Genomic DNA, 21,527 nt, shown 5'->3' with positions numbered 1-21,527 from the left:
CCAGTCCTGCCCTTAGGACGGAAGAATCCCGTGCACTGCTCCAGACTAGGGACCGAATGGCTAGGCAGCAGTTCTGCAGAACAGGACCTCGAGGTTACAGTGGAAGAGAAGCTGGATATGAGTCGACAGCGTGCCCTTGTTGCCAAGAAGGCTAACGGCATTTTGGACTGTATACATAGGGGCATTGCCAGCAGATCGAGGGATGTGGTCGTTCCCGTCTCTTTGACGTTGGTGAGGCCTCATCTGGATTACCGTGTCCGGTTTTGGGCCCCACACTGCAAGAAGGATGTGGAAAAACTGAAAAGAGTCCAGCATAGGGCAACAAAAGTGATTAGGGGGCTGGAAGACATGATTTATGAGGAGAGGCTGAGGGAACTGGGATTGTTTAGTCTGCAGAAGAGAAGAATGAGGGGGGAGTTGATCGCTGCTTTCAACTACCTGAAAGGGGGTTCCAAAGAGGATGGATCTAGACTGTTCTCAGTGGCACCAGATGACAGAACGAGGAGCAATGGTCCCAAGTTGCGGTGGGGAAGGTTTAGGTTGGATCTTAGGAAAACCCTTTTTCACTAGGAGGGTGGTGAAGCACTGGAATGGGTTCCCTAGGGAGGTGGTGGAATCTCCTTCCTGAGAGGTTTTTAAGGTCAGCCTTGACAAAGCCCTGGCTGGGATGATTTAGTTGGGGATTGGGTTGGACTAGATGACCTCCTGAGGTCCCTTCCAACCCTGATATTCCATGATTTGAAGCTGTTCCCGTGTATCAAGGTGAGCTGCAGCTCAGCGAACCCCAAGGATCTGAGCGAGGCGAGCTATTTTGCAGCAGAGGCAGACCAAGCGGCAGGTACAACGCGGGGTCGCACCCCGGCCGGCAGATAGAATCTCATGTGCAAGATCCCGGCTCCTGTTACTTTGCAAAGTGTGTGCGTTTGCTCCGGGTTTTAGCTGTGGGCCAAGTGCCCTCTGGCTTCTCGTCCGGGCTCCGTCCTCCATGCGCCTGGGCATCAGCGGGACTGTCTCAGGAGAGCAGCTGCCCCAGCCCAATCTCCGCCCAGCCGGGGAAGGAGCAGAGGCAGCCCGGAGAAAAGACTCCTTTGAGCGCCGGAGACGGCCGGAGCATCTTATTTGCATAGCCACAGTGCATTGCGTGCAGCGAAGCGAGTCCCTGGTCGAGGGGCTGGTTTTGCTCCCTGTGTCCCCGGTTTCGATGATCCAACTCTGGCTGCCAATCGGTTCAATTCCATTTCCTCTGAAAGCTCGCGGTGTAGCGGGCTGGGAGAGTCGTCACCCTGACTTTTGGGAGCGTAGGCGGTTGCCCCGGCAGCGCCTCTGCCACGTGTTCTACATACTCTGCTTTCTCTTCAGTTCGTATAAATCTTTCGCCTTTTACTAAAGATTTCCGTGGAGAGGAATGTTGATGAGTTTGTACCCAATTTTTTAAGGCTTTGCTTTGGCAAGGCTGTTGCCTGCTGTAAGAAAAACAGAAGAGTGCTCCTGAGCTGGTGTCACTGGCTGAAGCTTTTCTATAGTATGAAAAAAGTATAGTAGGGGGCACCTGGCATTGGCTGCTGTCAGCAGACAGGATACTGGGCTAGGTCTTTAACTTGGACGGGTAGCTGGGAAGACGGTCAATCAGACAGAACCCGTTCGACAAACCTTTTCATTTCGTTGTTATTGCCTGACTCCTTTAATTCTTTTTCTTTTCCTTATTTCCCAGCAGACCGACTAGCCACCAGATTTGGGTGCTAGCAGAGGGACCTGACGAGCTCCTTCTTTTGGGCAGCGTTGAACATGCCAGGGCACAGTCAGCTTCTGGATGCTCATCTGAATGTAACGCCTAGCTCTCACCTTTATTTCTGTTTCTTAGCACTTTTGGGCCATCCATCTTTGGTCTGACCCGTAGGATCCCTGCATTAGGAGAGATGGCTAATTAATGAGCCCATAAACCTTGGAAATCAAATGAAACCTGAAGTCCGTAGAAGACCTCGAAAGGCCCTTGGGGGGTGGAGTGCGAGCTGAGGAAGAGTTCCCTGCACAGCTTACCTCTCCATTCTCGTTTTCCTGTCCTGAGCGCAACAGCCAGGAAGCAGCTCCGGGTAGGGAGGGGATACCATATGTGTGCAGTGGTTAGACAGGAAACAGCAAGGAACTGGACTCGTATGGAGTGAAACTGTAAGCATCTTCTGTATGCCTGATGACTGCAGGTTTGAGAGAGTTATGTGGGAAGTGGAGGCTTTCGGTGGGCTTTCAGAGGAAATGTAATGGAAAGGCAGCCGAAAGTGGAATCCCAGGTTTTAAACAATCCTCCACTAACACACCAAACAGCTCAGGTCTAGTTACTCATTGAAAATTAGAATAAAGTTACAGCAAGATTTCATCATAAATGAAGTCAAACCCTAAAGATTTCAGAACACAACTGCTATAAGGAGCCACGAGGGAAGCAATACAAAGTCAACCTTGTCTCAGAGAAAGGCAGTTAAACAATTTCTCTTTTTTAAAGCAGCATAATCTCCCCAAACGGAAGGGCACTGTTCCCGGAGAAGGGTCCTGGAGAGGGTTTTCCTCGTTGGTGCCGGCCATCCACCTCCCCGAAAGGCGGGAGCTAGGTCGACGGAAGAATTCTTCCGACCAAGGCGCGGACTGATGTAGCCGTGCCGATTTACGTTCCCCGTGCAGCCCAGGCCCGAGGGTCGGTGCGTGCTGAACAGTTAAGTCAAAACAGCTCCGTCCGTCAGAGGTGTGCAAAAGGGAAAACCCGCTGCTGGGCGACACGGCCACGCCGCCCTAACCCACAGCGTAGCTAAAGGGCATTCGGGGAGGCGGTGGGTGGGCCTCAAGCGACGGAAAGCCCTCCTCCAGCATGGGGTTGTGACAGCCTAGTCTCCGTAGCACAGACAGGGTGGCCACCAAGAGACAGGAACAGACAGCGAAAGCCAAAGCGGCCCCAGGGCAGGGGGCGAGGCTGCCTGTTGGACGAGGAGACCGGGTGGGACAGGCGTTTTGGACAGGCCGTCCTCCCGTCAAAAGAGGAAGAGCCCGAGAAGAAGGGCCAGGCAAGAAGCTACAAGCAGGGAAAGAAGCAGAGCAGGCAGGCAGCTCCCCTTAGAGCCAAGGAAGGCACCGGTCCAAGCCCCCCAAAAGCAGACTAGAGAGCAGATCAGCTGCAAAAGACTAGGGAAAGCCAAGAACACAGAGAGACCCAAGCAAAGTTTCAGAGCTGAGCTTTGCTTACAAGGAGGAACGTGTGACAAAGATACCTAGAAGTACAGGGCCTGTGGAAAAGAGCACTCCCAAAGACCCAGAATAACAGCTGTTTTCCTGAGAATCTGCTTTGCAGTGCACTAAGCCTAAACAGCCCACTATCGGTTGTCTGTTGTTCAAACCAATCACCAGGGGAGAGCGCGAACGCAGTCCCCCACTACCACAAATTATGCAGTCGAGTTTCCCGCATTTGGGGAAATCGCAGGGGTCAGCACACCCGCAGTGCAATGGATGAGCCTCACCCTGGGAAAACCACCTTCGTGATCATGGTATCTCCCCTGCCAGGTAAGTATGAGTTCCTGCTGCCCGGCCGCCGCCTCGCTCGCCCGCACTTATAACACACGGGGCGGACCGCCGCGCCCCCACCGCCGGCCTCGCCCACACCGGCCCCCACTGCCGACAGCTGCCCCGACCTGGCCCCCGGAGACCGTCCCTTCCCCACGCCGAGCTCCCGGTGCCAAAGTCGGGCCCTGCCTGGCAGCCTGCGTCCGCTCCCACGATGCTCTGCTCGCACACAGATCTGCATACCTGCTCACGCGGCTCCGCCCCTCCGCTCGGGCCCCTCCCCCTGCCCGCCCGGGCCGCCGCTCTTGCGTGCTCAGCTCTTTGAGCTCAGATGGGGTGTAGTGCTCAGATCGAGTGCGACAGACCTTAACTTTGCCATGTGAGGGTCATTCTAGCCCCATTACCTGGCTTGCTTATTTATACCTACGACTGTCTTTAACTGTTGTATGCGTGATGTACCCTCACTGCTTGCTGACTGTATCTTGAACTCACCCACAGTATACCCCACATTGGGGACATTGCACACTGTATAAGTTATGTGCTGTCCAATACCAAAGTACTAGCATCCCCCTATACTCTGTATGTCACCCCTGATGACCAGTAACTGATGTTACAAACTCTCTGTATTATCTATTCTTAAACATTTTCTAATAAACATTTAAAACTAAAATTGCCCTATACTCTGTATGTCACCCCCGATGACCAATATCTGACATTTCAACTCTCTGTATGGTTCATTTTCAAATATTTTCTAATAAACTTTTAAATCTTGGCCTATCCAAGTGCTTGGCCGTGATCAAGTGTCTTGATGTTTTTGGTCTTTTGGCCTCGAGATGAAAACCTTGTCTGTGTCTTGGGAACCTTGAGGTAAAAATTATCTAGGTTGTAGCGGGTCCCGTCCGGGAAGCCAGGCCATCAGAGAGACGACGTGGCCCACCTGCTGCTGGGAAAGAGTGCAGCTTGCATTTCGCTTCTCTCTCGCTCTCTCCCCACCGGAAGTTGGTCCAATACAAGAATGACCTCCCTGCCTTGTCTCACGTCAGTTTCTCCTCAGGGCAGAAGGTCGGGTGTTGTCAGCCACTCTCCAGAAACTGGACGGCCACTCGATCCCTTTGTTACCTGCCAAGTGAGGCTGAGTGCACTGGCAGGCAGCGCCGTTTGAAGAAGTGGAAGATTGGACAAATGACCAGGAGGAGTATAAAAATATTGCTCAGGCACGCAGGAGTGAAATCAGGAAGGGCAACTCACGCTTGGAGTTGCAGCTAGCAAGAGATGTTAAGAGTAACAACAAGAAGGGTTTCTTCAGGAGGTTAGCAACAAGAAGAAAGTCAAGGAAAGTGTGGGCCCCTTACAGAATGAGGAGGCGACCTAGTGACAGAGGATGTGGAAAAAGCTAATGTACTCAATGCTTCCCCACCCTCCCCTTCGTGATTTTGTCTTCACGAACAAAATCAGCTCCCAGACTGCTGCTCTGGGCAGCACAGCATGGAGAGGAGGTGACCAGCCCTCTGTGGAGAAAGAAGTGCTTCGGGACTATTTAGAAAAGCTGGATGAGCACAAATCCATGGGGCCGGATGCGCTGCATCCGAGGGTGCTAAAGGAGTTGGCGGGTGTGATTGCAGAGCCACTGGTCATTATCTTTGAAAATTCATGGCCATTGGGAGGTCCCAAATGACTGGGAAAAGGCTAATGTAGTGCCCATCTTTAAAAGAGGGAAGAAAGAAGGAGGATCCGGGAACTACAGGCCAGTCAGCCTCACCTCAGTCCCTGGAAAAATCATGGAGCAGGTCCTCAAGGAATCAATTCTGAAGCACTTAGAGGAGAGGCAAGTGATCAGGAGCGGTCAGCATGGATTCAGCAAGGGCAAGTCACGCCTGACTAACCTAATTGCCTTCTGTGAGGAGAGAACTGGGTCTGTGGATGAGGGAAAAGCAATGGATGTGTTCTTCCTTGACTTTAGCAAAGTTTTTGATACGGTCTCCCACAGTATTCTTGTCGGCAAGTTCAAGAAGTTTGGGCTGGATGAATGGACTATAAGGTGGACTATAAGCTGGCTAGGTCCTCGGGCTCAACGGGTAGTGATCAATGGCTCCACGTCTAATTGGCAGCCGGTCTCAAGCGGCGTGCCGCAAGGCTCGGTCCTGGGGCGGTTGTGTACAATATCTTCGTTAAGGATCTGGAGGATGGCGTGGACTGCACTCTCAGCAAGTTTGCAGATGGCGCTAACCTGGGAGGAGCGGTCGATACGCTGGAGGGTACGGATAGGCTACAGAGGGACCTAGACAAATTGGAGGATTGGGCTGAAAGAAACCTGATGAGGTTCAACAAGGACAAGTGCCCAGTCCTGCCCTTAGGACGGAAGAATCCCGTGCACTGCTCCAGACTAGGGACCGAATGGCTAGGCAGCAGTTCTGCAGAACAGGACCTCGAGGTTACAGTGGAAGAGAAGCTGGATATGAGTCGACAGCGTGCCCTTGTTGCCAAGAAGGCTAACGGCATTTGGACTGTATACATAGGGGCATTGCCAGCAGATCGAGGATGTGGTCGTTCCGTCTCTTCGACGTTGGTGAGGCCTCATCTGGATTACCGTGTCCGGTTTGGGCCCCACACTGCAAGAAGGATGTGGAAAAACTGAAAAGAGTCCAGCATAGGGCAACAAAAGTGATTAGGGGGCTGGAAGACATGATTTATGAGGAGAGGCTGAGGGAACTGGGATTGTTTAGTCTGCAGAAGAGAAGAATGAGGGGGGAGTTGATCGCTGCTTTCAACTACCTGAAAGGGGTTCAAAGAGGATGGATCTAGACTGTTCTCAGTGGCACCAGATGACAGAACGAGGAGCAATGGTCCCAAGTTGCGGTGGGGAAGGTTTAGGTTGGATCTTAGGAAAACCCTTTTTCACTAGGAGGGTGGTGAAGCACTGGAATGGGTTCCCTAGGGAGGTGGTGGAATCTCCTTCCTGAGAGGTTTTTAAGGTCAGCCTTGACAAAGCCCTGGCTGGGATGATTTAGTTGGGGATTGGGTTGGACTAGATGACCTCCTGAGGTCCCTTCCAACCCTGATATTCCATGATTTGAAGCTGTTCCCGTGTATCAAGGTGAGCTGCAGCTCAGCGAACCCCAAGGATCTGAGCGAGGCGAGCTACTTTGCAGCAGAGGCAGACCAAGCGGCAGGTACAACGCGGGGTCGCACCCCGGCCGGCAGATAGAATCTCATGTGCAAGATCCCGGCTCCTGTTACTTTGCAAAGTGTGTGCGTTTGCTCCGGGTTTTAGCTGTGGGCCAAGTGCCCTCTGGCTTCTCGTCCGGGCTCCGTCCTCCATGCGCCTGGGCATCAGCGGGACTGTCTCAGGAGAGCAGCTGCCCCAGCCCAATCTCCGCCCAGCCGGGGAAGGAGCAGAGGCAGCCCGGAGAAAAGACTCCTTTGAGCGCGGAGACGGCGGAGCATCTTATTTGCATAGCCACAGTGCATTGCGTGCAGCGAAGCGAGTCCCTGGTCGAGGGGCTGGTTTTGCTCCCTGTGTCCCCGGTTTCGATGATCCAACTCGGGCTGCCAATCGGTTCAATTCCATTTCCTCTGAAAGCTCGCGGTGTAGCGGGCTGGGAGAGTCGTCACCCTGACTTTTGGGAGCGTAGGCGGTTGCCCCGGCAGCGCCTCTGCCACGTGTTCTACATACTCTGCTTTCTCTTCAGTTCGTATAAATCTTTCGCCTTTTACTAAAGATTTCCGTGGAGAGGAATGTTGATGAGTTTGTACCCAATTTTTTAAGGCTTTGCTTTGGCAAGGCTGTTGCCTGCTGTAAGAAAAACAGAAGAGTGCTCCCTGAGCTGGTGTCACTGGCTGAAGCTTTTCTATAGTATGAAAAAAGTATAGTAGGGGGCACCTGGCATTGGCTGATGTCAGCAGACAGGATACTGGGCTAGGTCTTTAACTTGGACGGGTAGCTGGGAAGACGGTCAATCAGACAGAACCCGTTCGACAAACCTTTTCATTTCCTTGTTATTGCCTGACTCCTTTAATTCTTTTTCTTTTCCTTATTTCCCAGCAGACCGACTAGCCACCAGATTTGGGTGCTAGCAGAGGACCTGACGAGCTCCTTCTTTTGGGCAGCGTTGAACATGCCAGGGCACAGTCAGCTTCTGGATGCTCATCTGAATGTAACGCCTAGCTCTCACCTTTATTTCTGTTTCTTAGCACTTTTGGGCCATCCATCTTTGGTCTGACCCGTAGGATCCCTGCATTAGGAGAGATGGCTAATTAATGAGCCCATAAACCTTGGAAATCAAATGAAACCTGAAGTCCGTAGAAGACCTCGAAAGGCCCTTGGGGGGTGGAGTGCGAGCTGAGGAAGAGTTCCCTGCACAGCTTACCTCTCCATTCTCGTTTTCCTGTCCTGAGCGCAAAAGCCAGGAAGCAGCTCAGGTAGGGAGGGGATACCATATGTGTGCAGTGGTTAGACAGGAAACAGCAAGGAACTGGACTCGTATGGAGTGAAACTGTAAGCATCTTCTGTATGCCTGATGACTGCAGGTTTGAGAGAGTTATGTGGGAAGTGGAGGCTTTCGGTGGGCTTTCAGAGGAAATGTAATGGAAAGGCAGCCGAAAGTGGAATCCCAGGTTTTTAAACAATCCTCCACTAACACACCAAACAGCTCAGGTCTAGTTACTCATTGAAAATTAGAATAAAGTTACAGCAAGATTTCATCATAAATGAAGTCAAACCCTAAAGATTTCAGAACACAACTGCTATAAGGAGCCACGAGGAAGCAATACAAAGTCAACCTTGTCTCAGAGAAAGGCAGTTAAACAATTTCTCTTTTAAAGCAGCATAATCTCCCCAAACGGAAGGGCACTGTTCCCGGAGAAGGGTCCTGGAGAGGTTTTCCTCGTTGGTGCCGGCCATCCACCTCCCGAAGGCGGGAGCTAGGTCGACGGAAGAATTCTTCCGACCAAGGCGCGGACTGATGTAGCCGTGCCGATTCGTTCCCGTGCAGCCCAGGCCCGAGGGTCGGTGCGTGCTGAACAGTTAAGTCAAAACAGCTCCGTCCGTCAGAGGTGTGCAAAGGAAAACCGCTGCTGGGCGACACGGCCACGCCGCCTAACCCACAGCGTAGCTAAAGGGCATTCGGGAGGCGGTGGGTGGGCCTCAAGCGACGGAAAGCCCTCCTCCAGCATGGGGTTGTGACAGCCTAGTCTCCGTAGCACAGACAGGGTGGCCACCAGAGACAGGAACAGACAGCGAAAGCCAAAGCGGCCCCAGGGCAGGGGCGAGGCTGCCTGTTGGACGAGGAGACCGGGTGGGACAGGCGTTTTGGACAGGCCGTCCTCCCGTCAAAGAGGAAGAGCCCGAGAAGAAGGGCCAGGCAAGAAGCTACAAGCAGGGAAAGAAGCAGAGCAGGCAGGCAGCTCCCCTTAGAGCCAAGGAAGGCACCGGTCCAAGCCCCCCAAAAGCAGACTAGAGAGCAGAGCAGCTGCAAAAGACTAGGAAAGCCAAGAACACAGAGACCCAAGCAAAGTTTCAGAGCTGAGCTTTGCTTACAAGGAGGAACGTGTGACAAAGATACCTAGAAGTACAGGGCCTGTGGAAAAGAGCACTCCCAAAGACCCAGAATAACAGCTGTTTTCCTGAGAATCTGCTTTGCAGTGCACTAAGCCTAAACAGCCCACTATCGGTTGTCTGTTGTTCAAACCAATCACCAGGGGAGAGCGCGAACGCAGTCCCCCACTACCACAAATTATGCAGTCGAGTTTCCCGCATTTGGGGAAATCGCAGGGGTCAGCACACCCGCAGTGCAATGGATGAGCCTCACCCTGGGAAAACCACCTTCGTGATCATGGTATCTCCCCTGCCAGGTAAGTATGAATTCCTGCTGCCCGGCCGCCGCCCGCCTCGCTCGCCCGCACTTATAACACGGGGCGGACCGCGCGCCCCACCGCCGGCCTCGCCCACCGGCCCCCACTGCCGACAGCTGCCCCGACCTGGCCCCCGGAGACCGTCCCTTCCCCACGCCGAGCTCCCGGTGCCAAAGTCGGGCCCTGCCTGGCAGCCTGCGTCCGCTCCCACGATGCTCTGCTCGCACACAGATCTGCATACCTGCTCACGCGGCTCCGCCCCTCCGCTCGGGCCCCTCCCCCTGCCCGCCCGGGCCGCCGCTCTTGCGTGCTCAGCTCTTTGAGCTCAGATGGGGTGTAGTGCTCAGATCGAGTGCGACAGACCTTAACTTTGCCATGTGAGGGTCATTCTAGCCCCATTACCTGGCTTGCTTATTTATACCTACGACTGTCTTTAACTGTTGTATGCGTGATGTACCCTCACTGCTTGCTGACTGTATCTTGAACTCACCCACAGTATACCCCACATTGGGGACATTGCACACTGTATAAGTTATGTGCTGTCCAATACCAAAGTACTAGCATCCCCCTATACTCTGTATGTCACCCCTGATGACCAGTAACTGATGTTACAAACTCTCTGTATTATCTATTCTTAAACATTTTCTAATAAACATTTAAAACTAAAATTGCCCTATACTCTGTATGTCACCCCCGATGACCAATATCTGACATTTCAACTCTCTGTATGGTTCATTTTCAAATATTTTCTAATAAACTTTTAAATCTTGGCCTATCCAAGTGCTTGGCCGTGATCAAGTGTCTTGATGTTTTTGGTCTTTTGGCCTCGAGATGAAAACCTTGTCTGTGTCTTGGGAACCTTGAGGTAAAAATTATCTAAGTTAGCGGGTCCCGTCCGGAAGCCAGGCCATCAGAGAGACGACGTGGCCCACCTGCTGCTGGGGAAAGAGTGCAGCTTGCATTTCGCTTCTCTCGCTCTCTCCCCACCGGAAGTTGGTCCAATACAAGAATGACCTCCCCTGCCTTGTCTCACGTCAGTTTCTCCTCAGGGCAGAAGGTCGGGTGTTGTCAGCCACTCTCCAGAAACTGGACGGCCACTCGATCCCTTTTGTTACCTGCCAAGTGAGGCTGAGTGCACTGGCAGGCAGCGCCGTTTGAAGAAGTGGAAGATTGGACAAATGACCAGGGAGGAGTATAAAAATATTGCTCAGGCACGCAGGAGTGAAATCAGGAAGGGCAACTCACGCTTGGAGTTGCAGCTAGCAAGAGATGTTAAGAGTAACAACAAGAAGGGTTTCTTCAGGAGGTTAGCAACAAGAAGAAAGTCAAGGAAAGTGTGGGCCCCTTACAGAATGAGGAGGCGACCTAGTGACAGAGGATGTGGAAAAAGCTAATGTACTCAATGCTTCCCCACCCTCCCCTTCGTGATTTTGTCTTCACGAACAAAATCAGCTCCCAGACTGCTGCTCTGGGCAGCACAGCATGGAGAGGAGGTGACCAGCCCTCTGTGGAGAAAGAAGTGCTTCAGGACTATTTAGAAAAGCTGGATGAGCACAAATCCATGGGGCCGGATGCGCTGCATCCGAGGGTGCTAAAGGAGTTGGCGGGTGTGATTGCAGAGCCACTGGTCATTATCTTTGAAAATTCATGGCCATTGGGGAGGTCCCAAATGACTGGGAAAAGGCTAATGTAGTGCCCATCTTTAAAGAGGGAAGAAAGAAGGAGGATCCGGGAACTACAGGCCAGTCAGCCTCACCTCAGTCCCTGGAAAAATCATGGAGCAGGTCCTCAAGGAATCAATTCTGAAGCACTTAGAGGAGAGGCAAGTGATCAGGAGCAGTCAGCATGGATTCAGCAAGGGCAAGTCACGCCTGACTAACCTAATTGCCTTCTGTGAGGAGAGAACTGGGTCTGTGGATGAGGAAAAGCAATGGATGTGTTCTTCCTTGACTTTAGCAAAGTTTTGATACGGTCTCCCACAGTATTCTTGTCGGCAAGTTCAAGAAGTTTGGGCTGGATGAATGGACTATAAGGTGGACTATAAGCTGGCTAGGTCCTCGGGCTCAACGGGTAGTGATCAATGGCTCCACGTCTAATTGGCAGCCGGTCTCAAGCGGCGTGCCGCAAGGCTCGGTCCTGGGGCCGGTTGTGTACAATATCTTCGTTAAGGATCTGGAGGATGGCGTGGACTGCACTCTCAGCAAGTTTGCAGATGACGCTAAACTGGGAGGAGCGGTCGATACGCTGGAGGGTACGGATAGGCTACAGAGGACCTAGACAAATTGGAGGATTGGGCTGAAAGAAACCTGATGAGGTTCAACAAGGACAAGTGCCCAGTCCTGCCCTTAGGACGGAAGAATCCCGTGCACTGCTCCAGACTAGGGACCGAATGGCTAGGCAGCAGTTCTGCAGAACAGGACCTCGAGGTTACAGTGGAAGAGAAGCTGGATATGAGTCGACAGCGTGCCCTTGTTGCCAAGAAGGCTAACGGCATTTTGGACTGTATACATAGGGGCATTGCCAGCAGATCGAGGGATGTGGTCGTTCCCGTCTCTTCGACGTTGGTGAGGCCTCATCTGGATTACCGTGTCCGGTTTTGGGCCCACACTGCAAGAAGGATGTGGAAAAACTGAAAAGAGTCCAGCATAGGGCAACAAAAGTGATTAGGGGCTGGAAGACATGATTTATGAGGAGAGGCTGAGGAACTGGGATTGTTTAGTCTGCAGAAGAGAAGAATGAGGGGAGTTGATCGCTGCTTTCAACTACCTGAAAGGGGTTCCAAAGAGGATGGATCTAGACTGTTCTCAGTGGCACCAGATGACAGAACGAGGAGCAATGGTCCCAAGTTGCGGTGGGAAGGTTTAGGTTGGATCTTAGGAAAACCCTTTTTCACTAGGAGGGTGGTGAAGCACTGGAATGGGTTCCCTAGGAGGTGGTGGAATCTCCTTCCTGAGAGGTTTTAAGGTCAGCCTTGACAAAGCCCTGGCTGGGATGATTTAGTTGGGGATTGGGTTGGACTAGATGACCTCCTGAGGTCCCTTCCAACCCTGATATTCCATGATTTGAAGCTGTTCCCGTGTATCAAGGTGAGCTGCAGCTCAGCGAACCCCAAGGATCTGAGCGAGGCGAGCTACTTTGCAGCAGAGGCAGACCAAGCGGCAGGTACAACGCGGTCGCACCCGGCCGGCAGATAGAATCTCATGTGCAAGATCCGGCTCCTGTTACTTTGCAAAGTGTGCGTTTGCTACGGGTTTTAGCTGTGGGACAAGTGCACTCTGGCTTCTCGTCCGGTCTCCGACCTCCAATCGCATGGTCATCAGCGGGACAGTCTCAGGAGAGCAGCTGCCCCAGCCCAATCTCCGCCCAGCCTGGCAAGGAGCAGAGGCAGCCCGGAGAAAAGACTCCTTTGAGCGCGGAGACGGCGGAGCATCTTATTTGCATAGCCACAGTGCATTGCGTGCAGCGGCGAGTCCCTGGTCGAGGGCTGGTTTTGCTCCCTGTGTCCCGGTTTCGATGATCCAACTCTGGCTGCCAATCGGTTCAATTCCATTTCCTCTGAAAGCTCGCGGTGTAGCGGGCTGGGAGAGTCGTCACCCTGACTTTTGGGAGCGTAGGCGGTTGCCCCGGCAGCGCCTCTGCCACGTGTTCTACATACTCTGCTTTCTCTTCAGTTCGTATAAATCTTTCGCCTTTTACTAAAGATTTCCGTGGAGAGGAATGTTGATGAGTTTGTACCCAATTTTTTAAGGCTTTGCTTTGGCAAGGCTGTTGCCTGCTGTAAGAAAAACAGAAGAGTGCTCCCTGAGCTGGTGTCACTGGCTGAAGCTTTTCTATAGTATGAAAAAAGTATAGTAGGGGGCACCTGGCATTGGCTGATGTCAGCAGACAGGATACTGGGCTAGGTCTTTAACTTGGACGGGTAGCTGGGAAGACGGTCAATCAGACAGAACCCGTTCGACAAACCTTTTCATTTCCTTGTTATTGCCTGACTCCTTTAATTCTTTTTCTTTTCCTTATTTCCCAGCAGACCGACTAGCCACCAGATTTGGGTGCTAGCAGAGGGACCTGACGAGCTCCTTCTTTTGGGCAGCGTTGAACATGCCAGGGCACAGTCAGCTTCTGGATGCTCATCTGAATGTAACGCCTAGCTCTCACCTTTATTTCTGTTTCTTAGCACTTTTGGGCCATCCATCTTTGGTCTGACCCGTAGGATCCCTGCATTAGGAGAGATGGCTAATTAATGAGCCCATAAACCTTGGAAATCAAATGAAACCTGAAGTCCGTAGAAGACCTCGAAAGGCCCTTGGGGGGTGGAGTGCGAGCTGAGGAAGAGTTCCCTGCACAGCTTACCTCTCCATTCTCGTTTTCCTGTCCTGAGCGCAAAAGCCAGGAAGCAGCTCCAGGTAGGGAGGGGATACCATATGTGTGCAGTGGTTAGACAGGAAACAGCAAGGAACTGGACTCGTATGGAGTGAAACTGTAAGCATCTTCTGTATGCCTGATGACTGCAGGTTTGAGAGAGTTATGTGGGAAGTGGAGGCTTTCGGTGGGCTTTCAGAGGAAATGTAATGGAAAGGCAGCCGAAAGTGGAATCCCAGGTTTTAAACAATCCTCCACTAACACACCAAACAGCTCAGGTCTAGTTACTCATTGAAAATTAGAATAAAGTTACAGCAAGATTTCATCATAAATGAAGTCAAACCTAAAGATTTCAGAACACAACTGCTATAAGGAGCCACGAGGAAGCAATACAAAGTCAACCTTGTCTCAGAGAAAGGCAGTTAAACAATTTCTCTTTTTAAAGCAGCATAATCTCCCCAAACGGAAGGGCACTGTTCCCGGAGAAGGGTCCTGGAGAGGTTTTCCTCGTTGGTGCCGGCCATCCACCTCCCGAAAGGCGGGAGCTAGGTCGACGGAAGAATTCTTCCGACCAAGCGCGGACTGATGTAGCCGTGCGATTTACGTTCCCCGTGCAGCCCAGGCCCGAGGGTCGGTGCGTGCTGAACAGTTAAGTCAAAACAGCTCCGTCCGTCAGAGGTGTGCAAAAGGGAAAACCCGCTGCTGGGCGACACGGCCACGCCGCCCTAACCCACAGCGTAGCTAAAGGGCATTCGGGGAGGCGGTGGGTGGGCCTCAAGCGACGGAAAGCCCTCCTCCAGCATGGGGTTGTGACAGCCTAGTCTCCGTAGCACAGACAGGGTGGCCACCAAGAGACAGGAACAGACAGCGAAAGCCAAAGCGGCCCCAGGGCAGGGGGCGAGGCTGCCTGTTGGACGAGGAGACCGGGTGGGACAGGCGTTTTGGACAGGCCGTCCTCCCGTCAAAAGAGGAAGAGCCCGAGAAGAAGGGCCAGGCAAGAAGCTACAAGCAGGGAAAGAAGCAGAGCAGGCAGGCAGCTCCCCTTAGAGCCAAGGAAGGCACCGGTCCAAGCCCCCCAAAAGCAGACTAGAGAGCAGATCAGCTGCAAAAGACTAAGGAAAGCCACAACACAGAGAGACCCAAGCAAAGTTTCAGAGCTGAGCTTTGCTTACAAGGAGGAATGTGTGACAAAGATACCTAGAAGTACAGGGCCTGTGGAAAAGAGCACTCCCAAAGACCCAGAATAACAGCTGTTTTCCTGAGAATCTGCTTTGCAGTGCACTAAGCCTAAACAGCCCACTATCGGTTGTCTGTTGTTCAAACCAATCACCAGGGGAGAGCGCGAACGCAGTCCCCCACTACCACAAATTATGCAGTCGAGTTTCCCGCATTTGGGAAATCGCGAGTCAACACACCCGCAGTGCAATGGATGAGCCTCACCCTGGGAAAACCACCTTCGTGATCATGGTATCTCCCCTGCCAGGTAAGTATGAGTTCCTGCTGCCCGGCCGCCGCCTGCCCTCGCTCGCCCCGCACTTATAACACACGGGGCGGACCGCGCGCCCCACCGCCGGCCTCGCCCACACCGGCCCCACTGCCGACAGCTGCCCCGACCTGGCCCCGGAGACCGTCCCTTCCCACGCCGAGCTCCCGGTGCCAAAGTCAGGCCCTGCCTGGCAGCCTGCGTCCGCTCCACGATGCTCTGCTCGCACACAGATCTGCATACCTGCTCACGCGGCTCCGCCCCTCCGCTCAGGCCTCCCCTGCCCGCCCGGGCCGCCGCTCTTGCGTGCTCAGCTCTTTGAGCTCAGATGGGGTGTAGTGCTCAGATCGAGTGCGACAGACCTTAACTTTGCCATGTGAGGTCATTCTAGCCCCATTACCTGGCTTGCTTATTTATACCTACGACTGTCTTTAACTGTTGTATGCGTGATGTACCCTCACTGCTTGCTGACTGTATCTTGAACTCACCCACAGTATACCCCACATTGGGGACATTGCACACTGTATAAGTTATGTGCTGTCCAATACCAAAGTACTAGCATCCCCCTATACTCTGTATGTCACCCCTGATGACCAGTAACTGATGTTACAAACTCTCTGTATTATCTATTCTTAAACATTTTCTAATAAACATTTAAAACTAAAATTGCCCTATACTCTGTATGTCACCCCCGATGACCAATATCTGACATTTCAACTCTCTGTATGGTTCATTTTCAAATATTTTCTAATAAACTTTTAAATCTTGGCCTATCCAAGTGCTTGGCCGTGATCAAGTGTCTTGATGTTTTTGGTCTTTTGGCCTCGAGATGAAAACCTTGTCTGTGTCTTGGGAACCTTGAGGTAAAAAATTATCTAAGTTGTAGCGGGTCCCGTCCGGAAGCCAGGCCATCAGAGAGACGACGTGGCCCACCTGCTGCTGGGGAAAGAGTGCAGCTTGCATTTCGCTTCTCTCTCGCTCTCTCCCCACCGGAAGTTGGTCCAATACAAGAATGACCTCCTGCCTTGTCTCACGTCAGTTTCTCCTCAGGGCAGAAGGTCGGGTGTTGTCAGCCACTCTCCAGAAACTGGACGGCCACTCGATCCCTTTTGTTACCTGCCAAGTGAGGCTGAGTGCACTGGCAGGCAGCGCCGTTTGAAGAAGTGGAAGATTGGACAAATGACCAGGGAGGAGTATAAAAATATTGCTCAGGCACGCAGGAGTGAAATCAGGAAGGGCAACTCACGCTTGGAGTTGCAGCTAGCAAGAGATGTTAAGAGTAACAACAAGAAGGGTTTCTTCAGGAGGTTAGCAACAAGAAGAAAGTCAAGGAAAGTGTGGGCCCCTTACAGAATGAGGAGGCGACCTAGTGACAGAGGATGTGGAAAAAGCTAATGTACTCAATGCTTCCCCACCCTCCCCTTCGTGATTTTGTCTTCACGAACAAAATCAGCTCCCAGACTGCTGCTCTGGGCAGCACAGCATGGAGAGGAGGTGACCAGCCCTCTGTGGAGAAAGAAGTGCTTCAGGACTATTTAGAAAAGCTGGATGAGCACAAATCCATGGGGCCGGATGCGCTGCATCCGAGGGTGCTAAAGGAGTTGGCGGGTGTGATTGCAGAGCCACTGGTCATTATCTTTGAAAATTCATGGCCATTGGGGAGGTCCCAAATGACTGGGAAAAGGCTAATGTAGTGCCCATCTTTAAAGAGGAAGAAAGAAGGAGGATCCGGGAACTACAGGCCAGTCAGCCTCACCTCAGTCCCTGGAAAAATCATGGAGCAGGTCCTCAAGGAATCAATTCTGAAGCACTTAGAGGAGAGGCAAGTGATCAGGAGCGGTCAGCATGGATTCAGCAAGGGCAAGTCACGCCTGACTAACCTAATTGCCTTCTGTGAGGAGAGAACTGGGTCTGTGGATGAGGAAAAGCAATGGATGTGTTCTTCCTTGACTTTAGCAAAGTTTTGATACGGTCTCCCACAGTATTCTTGTCGGCAAGTTCAAGAAGTTTGGGCTGGATGAATGGACTATAAGGTGGACTATAAGCTGGCTAGGTCCTCGGGCTCAGCGGGTAGTGATCAATGGCTCCACGTCTAATTGGCAGCCGGTCTCAAGCGGCGTGCCGCAAGGCTCAGTCCTGGGGCCGGTTGTGTACAATATCTTCGTTAAGGATCTGGAGGATGGCGTGGACTGCACTCTCAGCAAGTTTGCAGATGGCGCTAAACTGGGAGGAGCGGTCGATACGCTGGAGAATGCGGATAGGCTACAGAGGACCTAGACAAATTGGAGGATTGGGCTGAAAGAAACCTGATGAGGTTCAACAAGGACAAGTGCCCAGTCCTGCCCTTAGGACGGAAGAATCCCGTGCACTGCTCCAGACTAGGGACCGAATGGCTAGGCAGCAGTTCTGCAGAACAGGACCTCGAGGTTACAGTGGAAGAGAAGCTGGATATGAGTCGACAGCGTGCCCTTGTTGCCAAGAAGGCTAACGGCATTTTGGACTGTATACATAGGGGCATTGCCAGCAGATCGAGGATGTGGTCGTTCCGTCTCTTCGACGTTGGTGAGGCCTCATCTGGATTACCGTGTCGGTTTTGGGCCCCACACTGCAAGAAGGATGTGGAAAAACTGAAAAGAGTCCAGCATAGGGCAACAAAAGTGATTAGGGGCTGGAAGACATGATTTATGAGGAGAGGCTGAGGAACTGGGATTGTTTAGTCTGCAGAAGAGAAGAATGAGGGGAGTTGATCGCTGCTTTCAACTACCTGAAAGGGGTTCAAAGAGGATGGATCTAGACTGTTCTCAGTGGCACCAGATGACAGAACGAGGAGCAATGGTCCCAAGTTGCGGTGGGGAAGGTTTAGGTTGGATCTTAGGAAAACCCTTTTTCACTAGGAGGGTGGTGAAGCACTGGAATGGGTTCCCTAGGGAGGTGGTGGAATCTCCTTCCTGAGAGGTTTTAAGGTCAGCCTTGACAAAGCCCTGGCTGGGATGATTTAGTTGGGGATTGGGTTGGACTAGATGACCTCCTGAGGTCCCTTCCAACCCTGATATTCCATGATTTGAAGCTGTTCCCGTGTATCAAGGTGAGCTGCAGCTCAGCGAACCCCAGGATCTGAGCGAGGCGAGCTACTTTGCAGCAGAGGCAGACCAAGCGGCAGGTACAGCGGGGTCGCACCCCGGCCGGCAGATAGAATCTCATGTGCAAGATCCCGGCTCCTGTTACTTTGCAAAGTGTGTGCGTTTGCTCCGGGTTTTAGCTGTGGGCCAAGTGCCCTCTGGCTTCTCGTCCGGGCTCCGTCCTCCATGCGCCTGGGCATCAGCGGGACTGTCTCAGGAGAGCAGCTGCCCCAGCCCAATCTCCGCCCAGCCGGGGAAGGAGCAGAGGCAGCCCGGAGAAAAGACTCCTTTGAGCGCCGGAGACGGCCGGAGCATCTTATTTGCATAGCCACAGTGCATTGCGTGCAGCGAAGCGAGTCCCTGGTCGAGGGGCTGGTTTTGCTCCCTGTGTCCCCGGTTCGATGATCCAACTCTGGCTGCCAATCGGTTCAATTCCATTTCCTCTGAAAGCTCGCGGTGTAGCGGGCTGGGAGAGTCGTCACCCTGACTTTTGGGAGCGTAGGCGGTTGCCCCGGCAGCGCCTCTGCCACGTGTTCTACATACTCTGCTTTCTCTTCAGTTCGTATAAATCTTTCGCCTTTTACTAAAGATTTCCGTGGAGAGGAATGTTGATGAGTTTGTACCCAATTTTTTAAGGCTTTGCTTTGGCAAGGCTGTTGCCTGCTGTAAGAAAAACAGAAGAGTGCTCCCTGAGCTGGTGTCACTGGCTGAAGCTTTTCTATAGTATGAAAAAAGTATAGTAGGGGGCACCTGGCATTGGCTGATGTCAGCAGACAGGATACTGGGCTAGGTCTTTAACTTGGACGGGTAGCTGGGAAGACGGTCAATCAGACAGAACCCGTTCGACAAACCTTTTCATTTCGTTGTTATTGCCTGACTCCTTTAATTCTTTTTCTTTTCCTTATTTCCCAGCAGACCGACTAGCCACCAGATTTGGGTGCTAGCAGAGGGACCTGACGAGCTCCTTCTTTTGGGCAGCGTTGAACATGCCAGGGCACAGTCAGCTTCTGGATGCTCATCTGAATGTAACGCCTAGCTCTCACCTTTATTTCTGTTTCTTAGCACTTTTGGGCCATCCATCTTTGGTCTGACCCGTAGGATCCCTGCATTAGGAGAGATGGCTAATTAATGAGCCCATAAACCTTGGAAATCAAATGAAACCTGAAGTCCGTAGAAGACCTCGAAAGGCCCTTGGGGGGTGGAGTGCGAGCTGAGGAAGAGTTCCCTGCACAGCTTACCTCTCCATTCTCGTTTTCCTGTCCTGAGCGCAAAAGCCAGGAAGCAGCTCAGGTAGGGAGGATACCATATGTGTGCAGTGGTTAGACAGGAAACAGCAAGGAACTGGACTCGTATGGAGTGAAACTGTAAGCATCTTCTGTATGCCTGATGACTGCAGGTTTGAGAGAGTTATGTGGGAAGTGGAGGCTTTCGGTGGGCTTTCAGAGGAAATGTAATGGAAAGGCAGCCGAAAGTGGAATCCCAGGTTTTAAACAATCCTCCACTAACACACCAAACAGCTCAGGTCTAGTTACTCATTGAAAATTAGAATAAAGTTACAGCAAGATTTCATCATAAATGAAGTCAAACCTAAAGATTTCAGAACACAACTGCTATAAGGAGCCACGAGGAAGCAATACAAAGTCAACCTTGTCTCAGAAAGGCAGTTAAACAATTTCTCTTTTTAAAGCAGCATAATCTCCCCAAACGGAAGGGCACTGTTCCCGGAGAAGGGTCCTGGAGAGGGTTTTCCTCGTTGGTGCCGGCCATCCACCTCCCCGAAAGGCGGGAGCTAGGTCGACGGAAGAATTCTTCCGACCAAGGCGCGGACTGATGTAGCGCGTGCGATTTACGTTCCCGTGCAGCCCAGGCCCGAGGGTCGGTGCGTGCTGAACAGTTAAGTCAAAACAGCTCCGTCCGTCAGAGGTGTGCAAAAGGAAAACCGCTGCTGGGCGACACGGCCACGCCGCCTAACCCACAGCGTAGCTAAAGGGCATTCGGGAGGCGGTGGGTGGGCCTCAAGCGACGGAAAGCCCTCCTCCAGCATGGGGTTGTGACAGCCTAGTCTCCGTAGCACAGACAGGGTGGCCACCAGAGACAGGAACAGACAGCGAAAGCCAAAGCGGCCCCAGGGCAGGGGCGAGGCTGCCTGTTGGACGAGGAGACCAGGTGGGACAGGCGTTTTGGACAGGCCGTCCTCCGTCAAAGAGGAAGAGCCCGAGAAGAAGGGCCAGGCAGAAGCTACAAGCAGGGAAAGAAGCAGAGCAGGCAGGCAGCTCCTTAGAGCCAAGGAAGGCACCGGTCCAAGCCCCCAAAAGCAGACTAGAGAGCAGATCAGCTGCAAAAGACTAGGAAAGCCAAGAACACAGAGACCCAAGCAAAGTTTCAGAGCTGAGCTTTGCTTACAAGGAGGAACGTGTGACAAAGATACCTAGAAGTACAGGGCCTGTGGAAAGAGCACTCCCAAAGACCCAGAATAACAGCTGTTTTCCTGAGAATCTGCTTTGCAGTGCACTAAGCCTAAACAGCCCACTATCAGTTGTCTGTTGTTCAAACCAATCACCAGGGAGAGCGCGACGCAGTCCCCACTACCACAAATTATGCAGTCGAGTTTCCCGCATTTGGGGAAATCGCAGGGTCAACACACCCGCAGTGCAATGGATGAGCCTCACCCTGGGAAAACCACCTTCGTGATCATGGTATCTCCCTGCCAGGTAAGTATGAGTTCCTGCTGCCCGGCCGCCGCCATCTCGCTCGCCCGCACTTATAACACACGGGGCGGACCGCGCGCCCCACCGCCGGCCTCGCCCACACCGGCCCCACTGCCGACAGCTGCCCCGACCTGGCCCCGGAGACCGTCCCTTCCCACGCCGAGCTCCCGGTGCCAAAGTCGGCCCTGCCTGGCAGCCTGCGTCCGCTCCCACGATGCTCTGCTCGCACACAGATCTGCATACCTGCTCACGCGGCTCCGCCCCTCCGCTCAGGCCCCTCCCCTGCCCGGGCCGCCGCTCTTGCGTGCTCAGCTCTTTGAGCTCAGATGGGGTGTAGTGCTCAGATCGAGTGCGACAGACCTTAACTTTGCCATGTGAGGGTCATTCTAGCCCCATTACCTGGCTTGCTTATTTATACCTACGACTGTCTTTAACTGTTGTATGCGTGATGTACCCTCACTGCTTGCT

The 21,527-nt window shown here is 52.7% G+C and overlaps 8 non-coding genes across 8 annotated transcripts; 4 read left to right on the top strand and 4 right to left on the bottom strand.

Annotated features, from left to right (window-relative positions):
• The first annotated feature begins 1,339 nt into the window (after positions 1-1,339).
• On the top strand, positions 1,340-1,455 carry LOC120375970. The gene has a single exon (XR_005586898.1). It is a non-coding gene; the product is annotated as a U5 spliceosomal RNA (small nuclear RNA).
• A 1,929-nt stretch (positions 1,456-3,384) lies between these two features.
• Positions 3,385-3,548, bottom strand: LOC120376094. The gene has a single exon (XR_005587014.1). It is a non-coding gene; the product is annotated as a U1 spliceosomal RNA (small nuclear RNA).
• A 3,661-nt stretch (positions 3,549-7,209) lies between these two features.
• On the top strand, positions 7,210-7,325 carry LOC120375969. The gene has a single exon (XR_005586897.1). It is a non-coding gene; the product is annotated as a U5 spliceosomal RNA (small nuclear RNA).
• Positions 7,326-9,234: 1,909 nt separating this feature from the next.
• On the bottom strand, positions 9,235-9,398 carry LOC120376093. Its single transcript, XR_005587013.1, has one exon. It is a non-coding gene; the product is annotated as a U1 spliceosomal RNA (small nuclear RNA).
• Positions 9,399-13,041: 3,643 nt separating this feature from the next.
• Positions 13,042-13,157, top strand: LOC120375967. The gene has a single exon (XR_005586896.1). It is a non-coding gene; the product is annotated as a U5 spliceosomal RNA (small nuclear RNA).
• A 1,922-nt stretch (positions 13,158-15,079) lies between these two features.
• Positions 15,080-15,240, bottom strand: LOC120376222. The gene has a single exon (XR_005587127.1). It is a non-coding gene; the product is annotated as a U1 spliceosomal RNA (small nuclear RNA).
• A 3,650-nt stretch (positions 15,241-18,890) lies between these two features.
• On the top strand, positions 18,891-19,006 carry LOC120375964. Its single transcript, XR_005586895.1, has one exon. It is a non-coding gene; the product is annotated as a U5 spliceosomal RNA (small nuclear RNA).
• Positions 19,007-20,911: 1,905 nt separating this feature from the next.
• Positions 20,912-21,070, bottom strand: LOC120376268. Its single transcript, XR_005587169.1, has one exon. It is a non-coding gene; the product is annotated as a U1 spliceosomal RNA (small nuclear RNA).
• Between the last annotated feature and the right edge of the window lie 457 nt (positions 21,071-21,527).

Source organism: Mauremys reevesii, linkage group 12 (assembly GCF_016161935.1).
Source record: "Mauremys reevesii isolate NIE-2019 linkage group 12, ASM1616193v1, whole genome shotgun sequence".
Lineage (NCBI taxonomy): Eukaryota > Metazoa > Chordata > Testudines > Geoemydidae > Mauremys > Mauremys reevesii.
The sequence above is the reverse complement of the archived record's forward strand: the minus strand, read 5'-3'. Positions and strand labels throughout refer to the sequence as shown.